The sequence below is a fragment of the Lissotriton helveticus genome, chromosome 5_1 (assembly GCF_964261635.1).
Source record: "Lissotriton helveticus chromosome 5_1, aLisHel1.1, whole genome shotgun sequence".
Taxonomy (NCBI): Eukaryota; Metazoa; Chordata; class Amphibia; order Caudata; family Salamandridae; genus Lissotriton; species Lissotriton helveticus.
In genome coordinates, this window is record NC_136065.1 from 701,193,223 (window position 1) to 701,216,921 (window position 23,699).

At 44.6% G+C, this 23,699-nt stretch overlaps 1 protein-coding gene and 1 non-coding gene across 2 annotated transcripts in view; one reads left to right on the top strand and one right to left on the bottom strand.

Annotated features, from left to right (window-relative positions):
* Window positions 1–23,699, top strand: part of LOC144754849 (beta-microseminoprotein-like) — a 124,609-nt gene that overhangs the window by 36,798 nt on the left and 64,112 nt on the right. The gene's annotated exons all lie outside the window — the stretch shown is intronic.
* LOC144756995 (small nucleolar RNA U13) lies at window positions 10,710–10,809 on the bottom strand. Its single transcript, XR_013595463.1, has one exon. It is a non-coding gene; the product is annotated as a small nucleolar RNA U13 (small nucleolar RNA).

Consider the following 23,699-nt stretch of genomic DNA (forward strand, 5'->3'; position numbering starts at 1 on the left):
TTCACTTTAAAGACGGAAGGCCGGATGTACAAAGTTCTTTCGCAGCCGCAAACGGCCTGATTTGAAGAATCAGGCTGTTTGTGACCCCAAAAAAGCTTTTTACACTGTAGGCAAATTACGATTCTGTAAAACTTGTTACCCAATCACAATTTGTGTTTGCTACCAAATACCGATTTGGTATTTGAAAGGGGCATCCTATCTCAAATGAGGAATAACAATGGTATGTATTATTTTTTTGTGACCAAATTCCAGTCACAAAACAGTAATACTTTACCACCAATTTGAAACTGGTGGTAACCCATTTGCAAAGGGGAAGGGGGACCCCTTCACCTTTGAGGATGTTTACAAATGAAACTCCAAAGTTTCATTTTTTTCTTTTTAAATGCATCAGGCTGCACTTAATCAAAAAGATTGCTTTATTCAAAAGCAATAACAGACATGGCCTGCTGACCTCAGCAGGCCACCATCACTGTGATGGCTGCAATTCCTAATGGGTTGCAAATTGCGACCTACCTCATTAATATGTATGAGTTAGGTCTATTTACGAACCACTGGGAATCGCTAGTGAAACTCAAAACAGTTTCATCCAATAGGAATATCTATTTCCTAATTGTGATTCAGAGAGAATAGCAACATAGAAAATTGGTATTCCTAATGTTTGTCAGCTTGGCCCACAAATAGCAAAACAAGCCTTTTCAAAGTGAACTCACCATAAGCATTTCCTTCAGGTTTTCACACTGTTTTGATTATTAAACAAATGATCACAATTGTCCTCTTCATGGGTGGCTCTCCTTATTCTCCCCAGGTACTGATGCAGCGTCATGCGTATCACACCTTGCACATCCCAGTGTTTATTACTCATACAGCCCCATTACCAGTTGCCCAGCAAAGTAACCCCCAACTGAAGTAAAAAGGCACCTGCAACCCTGCAGTCCCCTCCCCTTTCTCCTCACAGGCAAATATAGAGCACCCGACCATTTACCATTTACTTCAAGTAGTAAATGTCTGTGGATGTGGGGTTATTGTTTTCCTCAAGACAAGGGAAAACATACAGAATTTGGCCTAGTGTACTTGGGTTTACATGTTACATAGAGTCAATCAGTAGTAATTGTGCATTATCCTTTGTAGTACTGTTATGGACCACTGGTGTACCAGGGATACCATACTAGTGCTCTCCAAAGTGAGTAGCCATGTTACTCCCCTTAGACACATGACTCCCTTAGGATAGTGAGAGAAAGCATTCAATCGTTATTCTAGAAGATATAAAGGGTTAGAAACTCAGAATATGACACAGTAAAAAACATTCAACAGCTTCAGTGTACAATCAATGCTTGGGTTTATATAAAGAATATAATTTTATTAATAGGAAAATAAAACAGAGCTTTTAAAACTAAGCTCTACAACAAAAACATGTAATAGCATTTTATATTTTATAAAGCTTGGGTTTGGTGAAACCTGGGATCTCTAGGATCGCTCTGGAGTCTGAATCCGAGCAGAGGCTAAACTCTTGCTAAGGGGTCTAAAATATGCACAAGGGACACAAATGGTAGAACTCTAGCCGATTTTGTTATATGGGCACTACTCTGTTACAAAGAAGCGTTGAAATGTAAATATAGTTTTTTTTCCGAATGAAAGGTGACACCCAGAAATGCAAGGTCACACAACTCACCACTCAAACAAATAGGATCCCACTCAACAAAATGTTTTTAGGTGGCCACAGAGCTCCCAGTTGGTGATGTTATAGTGACCCACTGACCAGTCAATTTCCAGTGAATTAGAGTCCAATGGTCAGTTTAGGAACAACTTAGTTACTATGCTTATTGATGTGGACAGATAATAGGAGGCTAGCTCCAACTACAGTGTCCCGAGGGTGCTTTAAAATATAGAGGCCTATTTTTTTGCAGTCTACCAATCATGCTCAAGATTTTCTGGTAGCAGGGGCGATCACAGAATTGTGAGCACACCCTGTGATCACTGGTGACACCTGTACCAATAGTGATCTTGTCAGTTTAGGGTTAGACTTAACTCAATCTGGCAATGTCTCAGGAAAAGTGATGGCCAGAAAGATGGTTCAGATCGCTTTGGAGCAGAAAACAAGAACACAAGGGTGAACAAGGTTAAGGAACGCACGTGAAACTAGGGCAACAGATATCCAAAATATTACAGACTCATTTCAGTTTTTGAATTGAGTGTAGATGGGTGCTAGAATCAAAACAAGCCTTCAAGGGCACACCAGTAGTTCCTGGGTTAGCAACAACTTCAAACACCCTGTAGTAAATTCACCTTTTCTGCTTGGTTACCCCACGTTTTGTCTCCTTTTTCTGGGCACTAATTTGTCCTCTGGTAGAATTCTGTTCACTGTGCCACACTGCTTTTCAGTGCCGTGATGAATCTGTTTGGCACAAAAACATTATTGGTAAAACTGTTTTCATACAATAGGTCTAGTTACATTTATTTCAAGACCATTGTAGATGGCACAAAAAAGCACCAATAGCATGGGGGTTAAATACCATATGTGTGCTCTATATCTATAGCATCCACATAGATGACGAAACTATATGGCTGCAAGGAACACCATTGTGCTCTTTCTGAGCAGCAGTATAAAAGCACTGCAGCCAGGCAGCAAGAAAAGGTGGGGTTTTCAAGCAGTAAAACCTATTTATATCACTGACAATACCACCTGATCACTGCATATCTCAATATACCCTAGGACTGCATTGATTCCACTTTCCAAATTATATGATGCTTTTTGAAAAATACAGCAGTGTCAGATGTACAGGCACTGAGCAATCCAAATGTTACTATCTGAGAAAGGCGGAAGCTGCAACGTTGTATTGGAGAAATATTTGTATTTTTTGGGTGAGTTTATCTGTTTGAGTCATTTCTATCTTTGTTATTTCATTTCTTTCTGACTCAGTATATCCTTTAGTTTCTAGATTTTTGCTTTGGCTGGCTGCTGTTTTCTTCTGTAAATATACATATAATCATTTTTCACTATGTAGGTTCACCTACATTTTCCATAGGGCAGGCTTAAGTGGGTGTGACTAAATATTTAATTCTATATCTCCATTTGGGAACATGGTAGCAAAGCCATTCAGCTATACTTCCTATTTGAATTTCAAAATCAGATTTAATGGTAACATCTGAGTTTTGGTACCTTGAGGGGAAAAGTAGCTTTAGAAAAATGTACTGTGGGATGCCTGAGCCATAGTTGGTTTAAAACCAGGTGTGCCAATCAGCACAACTCCAGAGCTGGAATATACATCTTTGTAGGTAGAGTTAATGATCCTGGCTCGAAAGACAACGGCCTTCCTCAGAATCCAGAAAGGAGAGAGTTGTGCTAACTACCTTCCATTTAGCATGAATGAGTAGACTGGGAGTGAACCAGAACAGAAGGCAGAACAAAGGACAACCTTAGGATATCTTCTTTTAACTTGAAGCTACCAGGCATAACTTCTGCCATTCATTCCCAGAGCTTTCCTTGACAGCTAGGCTCCAGGCAGGAGCATGGCTATGCCATATTGAAACTGGGCCTTCTGGGAACATTACAGTACGACAAATAGGAAGGTCTGCAAAGGGAGGAGGGGACTGCAAGAAAAGAGACTGTGTGGCAGAATTTCTCCAATCACAAACTTGTGCACAGTATTAATCTGGCACATCAACTATAACTTCCTCAGAACATTCCTGACCTTGGGAGACTCTACCTGAAGAATAATGTCCATCTGGAAGAAGGCTCCTCACTCCTGCTGGAAGAAAATGACTATCATACGACTCAAAAATTATAGTCTCCTCCTGTCACCCATGGACTCGAACTGCTGTCCAGGAGTCAAGTGGTTGGCCTCCTGTTTGCCTGCTTCAGGGACTAAAAAAAAGTGGTTGGCCTCCTGTTTGCCTGCTACAGGGACCCCCCAAAAAACGACTTCTAACTACAGGAGTGCTCAGCTGACAATAGAAGAATGGACATTGTAGGAGCCCTGGGTAGAGAGAGGCCGAGTACCTACCAGCCAGCCTGGAGAAGCAGGGGGTACTGCACTGCCCAGAAGGATTTTCCCAGAAATTAGAGAATAATGGAACTTTGTCATTTTTATCTATCCCCAGACTGTATCAATATGCTGAGACCTGCCTATGAGAGTTGCATTTTAGGTGGGCAAAAACAACAGGTTAACCCTAATTTTAGTTTTTGCTGTGTTGAAACCATGTATAGTGGGACTTCATGGTAAGAGTGTCTATTCACACAGAGCCCTGCTTCCAACCTTGCTTTGATGAGGATTTTAATTTCCAAAAAAGTGACTCATTCTAAAGGTAAACCCTTTGACTGGTGTGAGAATGCAAATCAGTTTGGCCAGCAAATCATACTCTGTGGCCATGAAACCTAGGTTTGTCTTTCTTACAGGCACCAAAATGAATGGCTGTGGCGTGAACTCATGGATACACAAAGTGTTACATTTATTTTATGATCTACTGGCAGCAGATCATTTGAGGTGGGCAATATAGACTAATAATACTGTGACCAGTTCTGGTAGTGCTGTCCTTTAGAACCCAGCTGCTTGCTCTATAAAATACAGGTCCAGTCATCCATCTCAGAATGCAAGGCAAGCCTCAAGCAGCAGGGAAGTTCTCTGGTAGCAGCAGATCAGTCCTCTGGGGAGCTAGGCAGTCCTTCTTCTGTAATGCCCACAGGGCCAGTAGTGTTCTGATTAGTCGCTCAGAAAGTCCAATAGTCACACCTGATGCCAGCCCTTGAAGTGGTGGTATTCCTTATACTACCACCACATCTGATTCTGGAAAGCTTTCCCCTTCCCCTATCAAAGCTCCAAGACATCTAGGGTGACAAAAGGCTAGTGTCAGGTTGCTTTGTGTATGCTGGAGGCAAGCCTTTTGAAGTGTAAGTGAGGCAGGGGACAGCTTTGCACCAACCATCCTGTCATGATGGCCCATCCAGTCCACACCTATGCCCCTTTTGTGTCACTGTCAATTAACAGCGGTAGGCAAACGCCGCTTTTTAATGTTTTAATGTTTTAACCTTTGATGCTTTGAACTCTTGAAGCTTTACTAATCTATGTTGCACTAGCACTTTTGCACCCATCGATACCCGGACACGCTCCTCAGGTTCTTTTTTAAAATATACGGCATTTGTTAGAAATCTCCCTTTTAAGTCTTATGAACTGATGTAAGTGTGAATTTCACTTACCAACTTGCACCAGGACCTAAGCCCCATTCCAGCGCGGCATGTGCCGTTTGTTGTGGAGGGCTGGGTCGAACTGGAAAGACTTCTGCCTACTTCTGGGCCAAAAGGGGCAGTCACTCGCCTGCATGCCAATTCACTGCTGCATCTACATAAACAGGATGCAGTAGCGGCAAGCCCGTCTGCCCCCCAGGCCATAAAAAAATGTAAATCCAGTACTTGTATAGTGCACGAATCACCCCCCAAGGGGTATCTTGGCACGGGGGGCCGTTGGGAATATTAAGCGAGCTATTGCCAAGAGTCGCATGATGCTTGGCAGACCCCTGCCGCCAGAGCTGGGGATCGAACCATGATCCCCAGTGTCCAGCATCAGTCGCCCTTGCCGGGGCGCCACACCATGCCATAACCCCTTTTTGTCAGCCACCAGATTCAGGGGAAACGTTTATTCATTCTACAGCCAGTCTTCTGAATCTCAATAGAATTACCTCAAGACCTCTCTGCTATCAGTTCGACCTATCTAAGGAACCAGCTTACAAAGTAGAAACGGCCTTTGTCACTGAAACCTGGTCAAATAGTACCATGGATCTTGACCTGTCCCTAGCTATACCTCAAGGATTTACAATCATTAAAAATGACAAATCTGACAAACGGGGAGGAGGCATAGCGATTATAGTCAATAACTCTTTAACCATAAAAGGGTCCCCGTCAGGTAGCAGCGCTGATTGTGAACTCATTTCATTGAGAATCACCTTAAGTCCTAATTACACTTTTAATGGCACTTTGCTGTACAGATCCCCCCCCCCCGGCGCAAAAAGCAAATTTGAGGAAATTATCAGTCTAATAATAGAATCAAGTTTGGGCTCAGAAGACTACTGCGTACTAGGTGATTTTAACTACCACCTGGAAAATCCGGAAGATCATAACACAGCATCATTTATAGAGTGGATGTCCATCTCCGCGTTGAAACAGAAGGTGATGCACCCTACACACGAAGCTGGGCACACTCTGGATGGAATATTTACATCCAATCCCCATCTACTAGTACAAGAGGGTCTCCCAATTCCTTGGTCAGACCACAGGGCTATCCTATTCACAGTAACCACCACACATCATTTGCCGAGCTGGCATATTCCATATAAGATAATCAAAGTACGCAACTGGAGGATCATAGGCCCCCAGCAGATACAATCTACTCTAGCAGTCTCTAAACCTGATCTAAATTCAGATGCAAACTTGGCAACAGATAGTTTTACTAATTGGGTTCAATCAGGAGAAAAACTCACTAACACCGGAAAAAAATGCACTAGCAAGTGCACAAAGAAATCGGAGCCCTGGTTCTGTGACGCCTTGTGTAAACAGAAACAACGCTGTAGAAGAGCTGAGAGACGCTGGAGAAGCCATTCACATCAGACGTGATTTCGATTAAGAGACTGTCTTTGTCTATTGGTGGGAAATCTCACAGGTACCACTAGCTAGAGTGAGGAGACTGCACTAATAAAGGTCCTTTCTCTCCTTCCCAGAATGATTACGCACGGGGCACAGATGGTTTAATCTCGACTTTGAAGCTTGCTGTTCTAATCAAGTTACAGCAGGTGAGTGGTAGGCAGCAATGGGTATCTCTCGTGACCAAGATGAGTCACAGACGGGTCACTAATGCCATTACCTGCTTTTTCATAGAACTGCAACTTGTGGGAATCAGACCCTTGACCTTCTTTATAGACAAGTGATCCGGTCACTTCTTCTGCCCGGGAGCACCCTCCTTGGGCACCCAGAGGTGAGTCCTGGAATGTTTTTCTTGCCAAACCAAACATTTTGATTATTACATAAATCCATACCTGACTTTAAATAAATCTTGTTCAACAGGCTGCTCACTCGGCCCCACCCTTTCCCCGCCCCACAGTCCTGATGAAGACCCGCAGTGACCCATGAATAGGGCCGTACTAGGGTTGAAACATCGACGAAAAACATTTGGATCATCTTTATGGCATTCTGTGACATAGCTAACGGACGTGACCCACAGTAGCAACTATACAACGAGAATTTGACTGACCAAACACCCCCTTCCCCTCTCCCCAATGTATATGAAGTCACGAATGTACCACTGCACAATACATCACTGAGCACTTGAATCTCACTTTTTTCACAAATTGATGCGCTTTTTTCAGCAGTATATTCAAATTGTTTTCAAATGCAAATAGGGTATTAATGAATGCAAATAATTTATATAAAATATTTTGATATACCCGACATGGTTTGGATTTAATTAATTTTTTGGGCTTTTGGCTTGTTTTGATTGTCCCAATTGAACAGAATTGAAGTGCTGAGTTAATTCAGTAATTTGTGGAAGTAATTTGTTTGAACCCGACAGAACCATTGTTTACATACTTTAGTATTGCCCAGGCTCTGAGGGATACTGGGTTACCCCATTGTAGCTTAATAACCCAATCCAAAGTTATCACTTATTGAGTGTAATAAGGTAACCAAGTGTTAGTCGATGGGAGAGAGATGGGCCTTGCAACAGTGATAACAACTTTATGAGTTTTCACTGGTAGGACATAAAAAGCTCAAACACACATCCTACATGTTAAATACAATGCACCCTGCTTTATGAACCTTTTGTGCCTACCTTAACCATAGGAGTGACTTAAATGTACTAGATGCCAATAGGTCTGGCTTTAAGGGAATCTTGTACTGTAAGATGAAATGCTACTATCTGATTGGGAATGGATATGCATTTTGTTAAACCCAGCAACAACAGAATAATATTGGTTTAGGATAAAATGTCAAATGACACTTGCACTGTCAAACCAGACCTAAAAATCCATGTAGATTAATGACTAGCCTTCTCCCATCTGTTCTGCTGCCAGAAAAAACACCATAAAATGACATGGTAATATCTTTACAATCCCAAGTGTCTTGTAAAGTTCAAGCTCAGACAGCTGGATATATAAACAAAATGATCACAGCTGTGTGGAGGGCAAACATTTTTTGTGGAAGCACACAACTTCCGCCCAATCAAAGTATGTACTAGTGACAGTGCTGTCAAGCCAGACCGTAAAAAGGAACGTTTAGGCCTGGCAAATGGTTTATTTTGCCAAGTTCAGGCCTCTGACATGGTTTAAAGGTCTACTTTATTGGGTGACACAATAAGTGCTGCATGGCCACTAGTAGCTTTTCAGTTACAGACCCTGAGTACATGTGGTACCAGTTTAATAGGGTCATAAACATAAATGAAATTTGCTAATTAGGTGTGGGGCAATTTTACTATGTTTAAAGGAAGAGCTCAAGCCATTTTCCACTGGTTAGCAGTGATAAAGTGCACAGAGTACTAAAGCCAAAAAACAAACCAGCAACACAGGAGGAGAGAAGGCAAAGGTTTTTAGGAATACGACACCAAGGCTGACCAGTCTAACAGTAACGGTCAAGCCCCACTCAAGTTTTGCAAACCTGTTTCTCATCAACAACACTTTTTCTAGTTTGCTGGTACTTGTGTGTGATGTGCAGAGAAGCTGACCCATGCTCCTGTTCACTTTCTCTGTAAAAAGCAATAGCATGCTATCAGCTGCAGTTTCTTTATTTGGGTGTGGGGGCATCGTCCCCGTTTGTTTGCCCCATATTAAATCATGTTAGCTGACTGTTTTCATTTTGTTTTTTTAGCCACAGTGTGCACTGCATGACCCGGGCAAAGATATCCTTTAAAGGGATTGAGGCTGGTGTACATGGGGGCTGATTGACAGGTCAGCTTCTGGGCCTCTTTGGGATGAAGTGGTATGTCTAGTTAGACGGGTGCCTTGCTCTGCCCATCCGACATGCGCACTTCAAACCTTGCCTACACGCACAATGGATGGAACCCGGGGGATTGTTGCCATAGCCCCCAAATCTCCTTTGGAGCACTGGCAGTGCCTGACCTTGTCAATCCTCATGCTTCTCTGACGCTGTTTTCTAACATAAACAGCAACTGAGCAGCGTCTAGATTGTCCAGGAGTCGCGTGGGGTGGGGCTGGGGCTGACCTGGTGGTCTCACTCACAAGCCTAGTTCAGTGCATGCCTGGAGGTGCTGAGTAAAACCACCCTCTGCTTATGAGGAGTTTTGAGAACAGTGGACAGAAATAGTTGGATCTGATAATTCTGTTTACATCATCCTGTTGGACAACAAACATATCACGCCAGTAATGGAGCAAATGTTGCATTATATAAGTGTGAAGATGTACACAGTCCAGTTCTTAGGGATAAGGATTTAACCTGGATTATGGTTGGTAAAGACTTTGTATGTGACGGGTCAGGTGGAAAATGTGGGTGTGGCTTCCTCACTATAATCACTGGTGGCGGCCAGCCCATAGATCTTCCCCACTACCATGGTATACCCCTATACTGGGTCTCAATGGCCCTCCCTTCTTCCTTCACAAGGGCGTGCTTCGCAGTAAGGCTTGTTGGGGCTGTGTCTAAAAAGGCAGCAGTCCTCCTCCCCCATGGCCCTACAAATCCAAAAGGCCTCGCACTCATTCCGGCCTGGACGATTCAGCAGCTGTCATTTTGCCATCTTTGCTTAGCTGCTTCAGTGTCTGGGGCCCAAGGTGTTACCAGTGAAGCTTAATGCATACTGGCTGACCTTTACCCTGCTGTGCCTCCAGGCGGGTTGAGAAACCCACTGAGCCTTGTGAATCTCTAATACTGCAACAGTTTCTGAAGACAGAATCAGCTGCAGTTCATATCACAAGCTCCAGGGCTGGCGAATACTTTAGCCATTTTCTCTCTAATAAAAAACATTTTTCAGGTGCTCTGCTATGGCAGTCTAGGGATACATGATGTGATTGTATTTCTTATTAAAGAATATCGTGCAACTGTCAAACAGATTATAAAGCCTCATTTTGGTTTAATCCATGTAAAACATGAATGCAATGTGTGTGCCAATGGTGTTAATGTTTCATGTGTAGCGAATGGTCGGCCACAGGGCCAGATGTATTCAAGATTTTCAGGAGACCATCACGAGTTATCTGTAAACACATTAGGTCTGTATCTATGTAGTGTGCCACCTTCATAACAACCACATTTTGTTGAAACACTAATATCGTATGTCATAATGCTAACTAGAAAAACAAGCATTGAAAATGCAATAAGTCTCGCCTTTGATTAAGTTAAAGCCATTTGCTTTGCTAATGGTATTGTATAGCATAGCAAATGGCTTTAACTTAATGAAAAGCGAGACCTTTTGCATTTTAATGCTTGTTTCATATCCAGTATATGATTATACCAGGAAAATTATGTACCACACAAACGTAATGTTCTAACACCACCGGGAGTTTATGTGCCTCTACATCTTTACCTTCAGTGGAGCATAAATATGCATTTAGTCCACACTACAAATAATGCACTTGATGCCATTGTCAGCTCCTATATGACATACCTTCTGTGACAACGTGCATGGCTTATGTAAAATGTGTTAATATTCACCCAATTGTGTGATCACATATGCAATTTCATTTGATCTTTGTTGTTAAAACTTTCCTAAAAACCAGAGAAAACTATTTAGAATAATGTATGTGCTCTGTTGTAACAAGGATGGGATGGCACACGTCACGCACAAGCGTGAAAACCCACTCATCACTTGCAAGAACCAGAAGGATCAGAAGTAAAGGTTATTGGAGGAACACCAGAGCAGGCGATTCTCTCATGAATGTGAGGGTGAGAATGTCGTGGCGGTGGTGTCTGTCTACATCTGCCCGGGTCACATTCGAAACTAATCACAAGTTACCTATGATGTTTTTTAAGAAAAGAGAGTCCAGTACAGCAAAAGTCGTATTATTATACTAATTTATATGCAGCAGTGTAGCCAATCTGTGTCCCGGTTTATAGTTTCATCCCTTAAAAAGACCGCCCACCATATGTTCTATTTAGTTTTACAACATAGAGAACGGACTACATTGTAATCTCTTGCGGACATCATGAAATGGCAGCATTTATAAATAAAAAACAAGGGTTGCAGGGGAAGAAGGTGCATGTATGAGATGAACTTTGAATATAAATGAACACTTGACTTTAAATATTTAATGAAAACAGACATTGTTTCTGCCCCATCTTTGAGTATGCCAAAATGCTACTCTGATCGAAAGCAATTCCAAAATATACAACTTTAATTCTGTTATAACTTTGATTATTAACTGTCACTAAACAGTTGTAAATGAGAAAATCTTTACAGCAATAGAAGTGCAGCATCATGTTATCAGCACTTTTGATTTTTAACCAACGTTCATGAAAAGAAAAGACGGGCACGCTAGACAGACACTGACTGGAAATCTATACATGCAATGGGCGGTAAAATAAAATGTCAGATGTCATAGAAGTAAAGGGTGTCGTATTTTAATCGAGCAATTCAATAACACCCTCGCATGCGAGTCGCAGGGGCATATTTGAATGTTTTGTGACCAGAATGCAGTAGCAAAACATTAATGTTTTACTGACTCCATGAAGGAGGCGGTAACCCATTTGCAAACAAGTAGTGGTCTCCAAGGAACCCCTTCCCCTTTGTGAATGTGAGCGCCAAAGTTTTTAGGTCGAGCCTAGCGCAGCGCGCATGTGCTGCTCTAGGAGATGACCTCTTGGAATCGGTCTGCACTTTTCTGAAACATGTGCGTGTGGCTTTTTTTTGCAGTAATTGTATTGGCTTTTGCGTTTGTCATTCAGAAAAGAAAGCACGCATTTGGCCATGAGCTGGTACATGTCCCACCTTTTTCTCAAAATGTTGACTCCTACGCATCCACCTTGTGGGAGCAAGCAGCGGCGCGCAGAGCCATCTGTTTCTAATTAGCGTGGCCGCACTTATTTACATTTGCCTGTCTCGCGGTCACTTTCACTTTTGCACTGTGCTTGTTTCTTTCAGTTGCTCCACTTCAACCTCTGTTGCGGTATGTTATTTGTCTTTGCGTGTTGTGCAAACCTTTACCAAGCCTCGGCGATACTTTTCTTTAAGGCCAAGTTGTCAAGGAGGTAGTTTACACTGTTGCGGTAGCACATCATTTGGCTGCCACTTTTATTAGTCTCAAAAGAATGAATTTGGACGACAAAGGACAAAATAAAATACAAGCCATCGCAGTCCAAAGTCCTGTCTACATCCATCAATGTAATATCGTCGGGACATCTTTGCCTGCGGTGCGTGCATTCTTTGTGTCGGCTCCGAAGCAGCCCTTTCTCGTTTTGCAGAAGAATAACAAATCTTTTGCAATTGACCACACGCTGTTAAAAACAGACGAGTTCTGCGTAGACTGCTAAGCACCGTGTGTTGCAGACTGCAATCACACAGCGCCAGTTATGCGATTCCTCAGGTGCGCCTACAGTGACTGCTGAATCATTGTGGACAGAATGCGATTCTTCACATGAGTGTAGAAATGCGGGGCATCCTTGATTAAAATATGTTTTCAGCAAGCATATAGTCACAGGCCCTGAAAGGGATCCTGATTGATGAAAAGTTGAGTGATTGTCAAGATCAAGTTCGTACTTCAGAATGTTATTTTCTGTGTCTTTTGTCTCTGCTGATTATTACTAACTCTTGCAAATTCTAGAATTCTCTGTTGAAGCATACTCTAGTTTTTCTCTCCCTCTCTTTCAATGGCATGTCCCTTCCTCTTTCTCCCTCTTCCTCATTCAGAAAGCAAGTTCAAAATCTGGTGGGCCATCTCCACCTTTCATCTTTCTCAGGTTAATAATTGGTGTACTGTTAAACAGGGTAATAATCACATTTGTTTTATTTATATATATTTGAATGGTGCAGAAGGTGCAATGGCTCTGGGCCAAAAAGTTGTCAGAACTCCTCTAAACACCTAATGTTGCTATATTTTACTACTAAACGGGCAGTCAAATTGCAGTTACCTTGCAGTTGAAAGAGGCTTTATTTAGATGGTGCAGCAGGTGTAGTGACACTGATGCCCAAAGTGTAGGAGCCCCTCTTACCACCAACTATTGCAATATTTTACTACTAACCAGGCAGTCACAAGTGCTCTACAACATAGCTTAAACACATTAACAAAGCCAATAGCTCTGGCAAAAGACATAGAAGGTCCCAAAGGCGAGACTTTTTGGCTATGCCAATGCTTGTTTAAGAGCTGGAAGTGGTCTCACTGACCTCTGCCTACTCTTAAAAAAATGAAAAGGAATCTTTTCATATTTCTTTTTTTAATGCATCTCATTTTCCTTCAATGAAAATGGGCTGAATTAAATAAAAATGCTTTATTTAAAAAGCAATCACAGACGTGGTGGTCTGCTGACCCCACCATTCTTCACATTACAGGCCATTCCCAATGGGTCACAACCTGCCTCATGAAAATCGATGAGACAGGTCAATTGCAACCCCATTAGGAATCGCAAACAGTGTCTGAGACACTGTTGTTCAGCGCAATTTGTGAGTTCCTAATTACGAGTCGCAGAAAGTTGCAAATACAAACTTACAAAATGTTTTCTTTGTACGTGTGCCCACAAACATGTAAACAAAATATAAATGTATTATTTAAAAATTGCACAACACTAGAGCACTGTTACACTGAAGAGTGTGGCAGAGGCGTACTATGCAAAAGAAAGTCACAAGCAGTTAACATCTGGGTGTAGATTTCGTGACACCTGATCAGGTCTTTCTGCTGAATCAGTATTAGAGAAGGAAACAACAGCAGCCACTGAATTATACAGCACCCCACGCAGCCCAAATCACAGCCATTGGCTCAAAAGAGTGCTCTGTGTAGCACCTAGAGTAACTGCAGTCGTAAAACAGTACACAGCACAGCACCAAGAGCAGGCAATGCATTAAATCAGCTCCCAATATAATGCAAAGACCAACTACTGTGTTAAAACAGCACTCAATTCAGCGCCAGTAGCAGCCCCAGGCTTAATTCGGTACCCCCAATATAGCACCAAGAGCAAACAGCCAGTGTACGAAAACAGGGCCAGATACAGTGCTGGGATCAGTTGTCATACTTAAAAAGCGCCAAGGAATGTCACTGCTAAAAATCAAAATAAGAAAATAAAAGTAACCAGTGAATTTAAATAGCACAATGCAGCACCTCGACTGGCCTCTTCCAGTTCATCCCCTGAATTAGACGTACAGTGCCTAGTAGGGTTCCGCACTGCCTTTTAATATTTATTCCTTGCTATCTCATTGTGTCCAGTCCGACAAATCACAATAACTTGTATTTCCTCAGTAGATTTCATTTGTAAAGGAATGTATATAAATTCGATAATCTGTGAGGTACTCAGCATTGTTATCTCAAAGTCTGTTATGAAGTTCTCTGATTATACTGAATAAGCAGCTACCTACATCATTATCATATGAAATCTCTTCATTGATATCATAACTACAATTTCAGACTTGCCTTATTAACCTTCTTACTTTTTCAAATGTGCTTGAAAATGCACCATTTGCCCACCATTTTTTCAAAATTTACTTGGTGGTAGAACCCCCAAGAGTCCCCATATGACAAGCAGGCTTGCTCACTATGCTCGCTCGTCGCATTTCACACGTCCCAAACTTTTCCACCCACCACTTTCAAATGTCACCAGCCACCACTGCATGCCATATTATACTAGCATTACTGAACTTATGCACTCATACACATTTGCAGCATCATACATATCAAAGTTTCAGTTGGACTCATAAATGCCACAAGGAAAAGAATATTTGTACCTAGATAGCTGGAGGAGAATCTTTCATGTAAGTATTTAAATAGACTCTTTCCCCCAGATCATGGTTTAGTGGTATAAGTCTTGATTTTCTCATCCAAAGAGCAATATGGAATGCTATCTCTTCTTGATGTATGAAATAGCTGGAGTAGCTCTTAAATCCAGATTATGTTCTTGCTTACTCCTTGATATTGGGAATCTGGCAGGCTCTTGACTTCAGAGCAAGCTCCATCCATCAAGCTGACATCCTGGGAATCAGTACCTTCTCCTGGCCTACTGACAGGTGCAGTCAAGCTCCTAAACAGGCAGGTAGGTATCTTTCTTTTTGAAGTCACAACAGCATGGTGACATGCAAGACCACACCTGAGGCCTAATTTAGAGTAGGGTAGATGACCCATCCTCTGGTGAGGTCAATGGAGGGTATTGTCTCCACACTCCTGGAAGAGGACCATCCACCATATTTATTAGTCCCCAGCATACAATAATAATAATAATAACAACATTTATAAAGCAAGACAGCTACTTCAAACAGAGGTGTCCCGGCGCTATAACGGGCAGACATGAGAGGTGCAAAACCAAAAGTTCTAGCCATGGCTAAAAAGCCAGGTCTTCAAGGTGTTTCTGAATACAAGTTCAGATTGAATCAGGCTCATATTAGTCGGCAGGGAATTCTACAGACTGACCGCCACCACCGTGAAGGATCTGCCCCTAAAGCGTGACTTAGCATAGGGAGGTTCACAGATCAAGTTCTGAGAGCTGGACCTCAATGATCATTTTTTCTGGTAGAGGCATAACCTGTTTTTACGGCAGCTAGGACATCTGCCATGCAGCGCCCAAAAGGCCATGGTCAAGGCCTTGAACTTGATCCTTTTGGCAACTGGCAGCCAGTGGAGCTGTCTTATATGAGGAGAAATGTGGTGCCTATACGGAACTCGCCTAATTAATATCGCAGACGTATTTTGTACCATCTGTAATCTCTTAATCAGATAGGCGGGTAATCCCAAGTATAGACAATTTGCATAGTCCAGCCAAGATGTCACTGTGGCATGGACAATGACTCTACAACACTCCTCCGGTAGTAAATGTAGAAATATCCTAAAGCTTCTCAACTTACCGAAGCATGAGGTGGCAACATGCCATACTTGTGTTACGAATGAAAGATCCGCTTCCCATTTTACGCCCACGTGTTTTGCCGTGATTGCTGGTATAGGTGACAGGCCCATTTCCGCTGGCCACCAAACTCCGACTGCCGAAGGAGATGCCTTGCCAAAGAACAACACCTCTGTCTTCTCTGCATTAAGCTTAAGTTTGTTGTTGTTGTTTATCCAGCAGGAGATGTCCTTCAAACATCCCTTAAACCTAGTGAAGGAGTCAGCAGAATGATCCTTGAAGGAAAACACCAGCTGGGTGTCCTCTGTGTATGATATTGCCTTCACTTCCCAATTTGCTATGAGCGAAAACATGGGGGCCAGATAGGTATTGAAGAGCAGCAGGCTCATGGCCGAACCCTGTGGTACCCCACACCACAGTGGCTTAGGTTCCGACTGAAAGGGCTGGAGGGCGACCCTCTGCATACGGATTTTTAAGATAGGACTTCAGCCAGATGAGGACCATTCCTCCCAGAGCCATCGGTTTGAGTCCATCTAACAAAATTTGGTGATCCACAGTGTCGAATGCTGCGGACAGGTGCAAAAGCACAAGCATTGCTGATGCTCCTGCATCCACAGTCATTCTTACTGACTCTGCCACCTCCAACCACCTCCAACAGCGCAGTCTCAGTACTAAAAGCAGACCAAAACCCGTACTGCGTGTCATGCAAAATGTCATGCCCTTCAATAAAATTAGCCAGCTGGCTCTGTACCATCTTTTCCGACATCTTTGCTGGTGCTGGCAGTAGTGAGATCGGGCGATAGTTGTTAAGCTCTCCCGGATCCACATTGGGCTTTTTCATAAGGGGTAATAACAACGCATGTCTCCATACATCAGGGAAAATGCCCATGGATAGTGAGGTGTTCCATATATGATTCAGAGTGGGATTCATCAGGTGAGCCAGAGCCCTGCACAATTTAGGGGGGCACGGATCCTCTGGAGACCCTGGATTACTTCTCAGGATCCCTGCCAGGGATTCCTGTTGGGAGATAGAGAGAAATGTCAAGAAAGTATCTTCGGTATTTCGGATTCCCACTCCTTCTGTTTTACCTGTCTCTATCACCGTTGTGAGGGTGCTATAGACTTTCAAGATTTTACTATCAAAAAAATCTGATAGCTTTATACACAATGAGGGGGGTGGCTGTATCGTGCTTTCAAGCTCCGCTGGCTTGATAAAGGAGCTGACTATCCTAAAGATTTCCTTGCCTCAAGGATCTTGTTCTCTTCTGTCCATCTGTTGCTATGGTCGTGACTCCATTGAAAGTGGTAAAGCTTTGTTAATGTTTTATGCCAAGCAAATCTATGGATGGGTTAAGCTGACACATTCTAGAATCCATCCACTCAGAGGATAGCTCACAGTCTGAAGAAAACTGCCAATGGACACAATAGATAGATTCCACTGCACACCCTTAGGAATCTCCCTTTGAGTTGCCTCCTTCATTTTTTATGAGGCACAGTGCTCTTTTAAAAGGGGAAGTAATAAGTGAGCAAAGAGAGGAAGTATTATGCTTCTAGTCAACTTTATTTTGCTATCTCAGTATGCAATGTGGTAGCAAAATTCTCTCCACACTGCAGTCATAACTAGAGGACAATAATGAATGTACTTCTCATTAGTAGTTTTTTGTTAGCCATGTTGGACGGCCCCCTCAAATTTTGTTCTGCTTTTTCAAGAACAAACTCCCAAAAGTAGTAATTCAATATTGAGAAAAAATAAAACCTTTGAGCTAGATGTGCAGGGAGTTTTCTGCCTGTGGATGGGAGTCACTGAGTGGTTTCCCTGCCCTCATGTTGCACTTAGACGTCTAGTGGAAGGAAATTTAGTGATGGTCACACTGCTCTAAAAAGTGCAAGGCCACAATTCTATGGTAGACAACCTCACAGGTCCGAACTTTCCAACAGCGAGCGAGATGTGGTTCTTCTGGCATCAGGAAACCAGTGTTTCCCCCAACTAGGGCAGGTGAGCTATGCATTTCGTGGGGCCGGTGCACTGACATTTCCCAACAGTGCTCCGGCTCCACCAAACTCTAAACAACGTCCATGGGCACAGACTGGAGAGACAATGGCAGGCACGTTGATGTTCAACTCCTGGGCCTGTGTCTCTGTGTTCAAATGCAGTGGTGGCTCCTCCATAGGGTCGTGGGGGCATCGCCTCATTGCTTTCTCACTGCTTTCTCGCCTATCGCTAGTGTGACCAGTTCAAGTTGGAGAGACCATAATACGTATTGACGTGAGGCTTGATACTGGATCCATGAGGCCCCCCTCCAGACCTGATCCTTGATACTGTTCCAAGATGGCTCCCGTTTCCGTCCACCTTCCTGAGCTTACACCGCTCTAGTGTTCTGCTCAATCAGCCGCCCCTCCCAGGTACAGGTGCTAGTAATTATCCAATTCACTCCAGTATATAACCGCATGCTCCTCTCCTTCCTCTCACCACGGAAGCCGCAGATGAGGGAGGATGCGAGGACTGCTCATGAACTAGTAAGTACGGCATAGCCGCGTTAGGGAGCCTTATGCCTAGACTTTCAACACCTGCTACCATGACCTTACTCTAAACCATGGCATGCCCCACTTTTACTTTACCAACAGATGGAAGTTCCATGTACCCCTTTTCCAGACCGGCTCATGGGGCACTGACTCCTAATTATTCCAGTATGTATTTAGTCCTTAGTCTTTCATTTTACAGCTCACCATGGACTTGTACAGAACTTCACGACATAGAGAGTGTGTTTTATGTTAAGTGTTGGTTTTGTCTTGTAGTGTTTTTCCTTCCACCTACAGGTCACAGCACCTAAGTGTATTTTTACGGGCAATCGCAAAGTCACCATATATGTCACCATGTCTTTCCTTCCACAGGTGATATATGAACGCGCACTGGGACGCGCAGTAAATATTTACGTGCTCTTACTTTATCTTTGCAGGCCCACGACTCAGAAATACTGACAGGGCTATAACTGTTCAAAATTGAATGCCATATTGCAGTTGTATTATAATTTATATTCTATTCACTTGTATATACACATAGCACACATTGTTGCCAACCTTAGTGAGTGACAGAGGGATCTGACCCCGTCCTGACGAAGAGGCAGTCAGCCTCGAAACATGTTGACAACACCAGGAGAACTAGCCCATTGTTAAGCTAGATTGTCTCTGACACACTATTTTTAACGATACCAGCCTATGGTTGATAAAGAATTTTTTGCTTTCATCAGGCCAGGTATTTTTTTAAATCTCACTTTTCCATATCACTCCTGACCCTACTCACACTCACTCATTACACTTCACATAGCACTTACAATATCTAAGTGCTCCAGCATAGTCGCTAGTCATAGCACACCCCGTCCCGCAGCCGGGCGGGAAGACCCCGATGATGAAGCATGACACCAAGGGCCCTTTTGTTGTGTGAGGGGTATTTTAACAAATACTGTGTATGCCTGCTAGTATTGGCTGTACGTTGGTGAAGCTTGTCGAAGGGGCTACCTCCACTATGGGGTATTTGGTGTAGCTGTCAACCAGGACTACAGTCCGGTCATCAGGAAAACTTCCAAAGTCTAGGCTGACCCACGTCCATGGTGACAGCGCTGGCTCTTCAGTGATGACTGGAGCAGGGGCTTCTGAACTGCTGATTGTTGGACCTGGCCCTCTTGGCAGGGTCATCACTAAACTATTTGCCTTTCTCCAATACTCTCTCTGACCTGTTTTTGTTGGTTTAATGATTCTGGGCACTTTTCCACTGCTGACCAGTGCTAAAGTGCATATGCTCTCCCCAATGTAAAGTGTAACTGTGATTGATGTTCCTGATTGGTTCATTGGATTTACTGTCAGTCCCCGGTAAAGTGCACCAGGAGTGCCAGAGCTTGTAAATGCCAATACTGCTAGTGGGCCTGCAGCGCTGATTGCGCCACCCACATAAGCAGCCTTTTAAAATGTGTCTAGGGTCTGCCACTGCAGAACCTGCATGCAGTCTGGTACTGTCATGCTGGCTGGGCAAGTGCACACACTTGCCCGCCCCTAAACCTTCCCTTAACTTCATATTAGTCACCCCTATGGTAGGCCCAAGGGCAGGGTGCATTGTAAGTGTAAGGTAGGACATGCTCTGATGTGTGTGGCATGTCCTAATAGTGAATTACAGCCAAATTAGTGTTTCACTATTGTAAGGCTACCTGTTCTCTTTAGGCCAGATGGGCTGCTGGAATTATTACACTCTATAATCCCAGCAGGCTCAGGGAACATGGTAGAAAAAAAAGTTTTTGTATGCCTGAACTCAGAATAATAAAATACTTCTTTTAGTAAAGTTTATTTTAATATCCTGTGTTTGCAAATGCTACTTTTAAAAAGTTAGCATTTGCTTGCCTAACCATTTCAGCACGCCTCTGCTTGGATGTGGATATGACTGTCTGGGTTACGTGAGTGACAGGGCTGGGGGATGACAGGTGGTGAATGCAAGGATTACACCTTAGTGGGAGGGGGGAGTGCCCCTGGACTCTGAATAGGGCTGTGCTCTGCCACCACAATGCTGGCTCCGTCCCCTGGGGAGCGACTGATGACTCAGCCGGCAACTGGCCCAGGAAGGGCGAAGCACTGTCATCAAGGTACTCCTGGCTGCCCCTGTCCACACAATGCTGGCTCCACCTCCTGTGGAGCGTCTGATGTGCCTGCCCCTCACACTGAAAGCAGAAGCCAGAGTACACCCAACAAGGACTCAGAGACTGAAAGGAGTTATGCAAAGGCCCCCCTGGCCTGTGAGAACAAAGTAAATGCTGTATAAAAGTAGGAGCCCTGCTCCTTGTAAATCAGAATCCTGTTTCCCTCAACGAACCTCAGCCCAACTAGAGGGAGAAGAAGACGCTGGAAGGACTGGCCTGCTGCTTGCCTTGCTGAGGAAGGAGAGGAGAAGACTTATTGAAAAGACTTTGCTGACTTGTGCTTGAAACTTTTCTCCAAGGGCTTGTTTGAGCTTGCCCCCTGACCTGAACCCCAGGACTAGTGGGTTCTTGGTGCTTTTGCTAGTCTTGAACCTCGAGCCGTGTGTGCCTCCTGCCGAAGGAATACTGCGCCCCTCATCGCCCCCTCCTAGGGCTGTGGCACTCGGGAGCTTGCCTGCCTTTTCACCCGTGAGAGCCTCGCTCCGTTCGGAGTCGCTCTCTGCCCCCGGGTCAGGCTGCCTGCTCCTCTGCCCCTGCCTGTCATTAGGAGCGCGCTGAAGCGGGATCTACGCCGGGACCCGCAGCCCACACGGACTGTGCCCTGCTGTCCCCGCTTCATTGTCCCAGAGCGTTTACAGGCCGCACCGCCCCCCCTTGTGGAGACTCCCGTACCGTCGTACTGGGGATCGAGGGCCGCGCCCGCCTGTGTGACCGCACCCGCTGATGTGAAAGATCCAACGGCACCCCTGAACTGAATGAGTCGCACTGCCGTGCACGACTCGTCCCAAACCCCGAAGGAATCAAGGCACTCTTGAAGATTCTACACCGGGCTAGGGGCCCGCAACGTTTTATTTCCCCTATGCGCTCCAGCCACTCCTGCAACCGTGAGTACACTGTACGTTTCAGCCCTAGTACGCCTGCCTCCCAGTTACCCGCCTCCCTACCTGCAGTGCACCAAGGAGGTACGGGTCGACCCGCTGAGAGCCGACCGTGAGGTGTATACTGCCGTGAGAGGCCCGGTGCCGCACCCTGTACGAGTCGAATGCGTGCTCACACTAGATGCGTGAGACGCGGTAGGGTGTCGCCGTTTTGACAAGGAGAAACATACGGGAGCGCTGCAAGAGCTGGACAGAATTCCTAATGGTCCCCACGGATTGGCAAAGTGCCTAGCCCACTCAAGAAGTGCTTTAGCAGTAACAGAGACTAAGTAGAAACAAGTGAAGAGAACTGAATCTCTATTTTTGAACTGTAACTAAGAGAAGCTTGCCCAATTACAATCTTGTGGCCTATCCTAACCTAAAAAAAGTTATTGGTCTTGTGATAAGTCTTGTCTGCATATATATATATTTTTACATAAAGGAACGTATTTTTATATATTCACAGCCTGGTGTCCATTTGTGGGGGGATTGGTATATTTTACTGTGTGTGTTATTACAAATGCTTAACTCAGTTACGCCTGAAGAATAGCCCTGGCTGCTCACCCCACGCACCTAGAGGGTGAGCAAGGGTAATTCTAAGGGGTCATCCTTCGCCCTGACTTAGAGGAGAGGGTCCCTGCATGTCACAAGTGCATACTTGCGCCAACCAGAGACCCCCAATTCTAACACTGATGATCTGGCAGGATCTGCAATTGCAAACTATGGCATCCACACAAGATTGGGGAACCACACTTTCTCCCTAATTCGGGACTTCATCCTCTTCGTACCTTGGTGTCCCTCATGGGGGAGGACGGTCGCCTGTTCTTGTAAGCTTTTCGGGATCACGGTCCGTGACCCTCTCAGGATGATTCCGCATTCGGCAACGCTCAGCTCTCGGTGGACTCTCCAGACCTGCCCTAGTCGGGCCCTTTCTTCTTTGTTCCAGCCCTCATCGTTATTGAGGAATCCTTCCCACGATCCCTTTGTCAGGGCTTGGACTGCTCGGCTGAGCACCGGATCGGTGTCAGTGTTCTCCTTGAGTTCGTTGAGTGACATGGCCCGGGGGCACGACGCCTGAGCGATCATGTTGATGAATTCTTCAGTTTTTTCAATGTGCGCCACGTCTGGTTCATTCACGGGTGCCGGATGACGGGATAGGAAGTCTGCTGGGTTCTTGGCTCCAGGGCGGTACACCAGGTCCATCTGATACTGTTGAATTTGTATAGCCCACCGTTTTATCCGCGGGGCGGATGCGGGGCAGTTCCCTTGAACAGAGGGAGTAGTGGTTGATGATCAGTCACCACCCGGAAGGGGTGTCCACTCACATATAGGTGAAAGTGGTTGCAGGCCCACTACACCGCCAATGCTTCTCTTTCAATCTGTGAGTAGCGAGACTCAACAGAGGTTAGAGCTTTGCTCGCAAACGCGAGAGGGGTCCATATACCTGGCTGCGTTTCCTGGGTGAGCAGCGCCCCTAGTCCAACGGGGCTGGCATCTACCAGTATCTCAGTGGCTTTGGCAGTGTCGAAATACGCCATCGTGGTGCTTTCCAGTAGCGCTGTTTTTACTTGGGTGAAGGCTGGTTCTTCGGCAGCTGTCCATCTACAGATAGTTTCCTTTTTGGTAAGATTCCGTAGCGGCTCTGCAATGGTGGCCAGGTTCGGGATGAATCTTGCACAGTACGTCGCCATCCCTAAGAAGCTTCTGACTTCAGATGCACTTGTCGGAGCGGGAGCACCTTGGATGGCCTGTGATTTTCGGGGGGTCCACTTTAATACCTTCGGAGCTGAACACGTATCCAAAGAACCCGATTGACCTCTGGAAGAATTGGCACTTCTCTTTGTGTAGAGTTACAACGTGCTCGGCCAACCTTTGTAGCGTGTCCCTCAGCCTTCGATGATGTTCTTCGACTGTGCGGGAATGGATCAGAATGTCATCACTGACATTGAGGACGCCTTGAAGCCCTGACAAGATTTCCTTCACGGCGTTCTGGAAAATCTCGGCTGCAGACGATATTCCAAAGTTGAGCCGTTTGTACCGGCGGAGTCCGAGATGGGTGGAGAATGTCGGTATGTATCTGCTTTCCTCCGCTAGCCTTAGTTGATGGTATCCGGCCTTGAGGTCGAGTTTGGAGAACCATTGCCA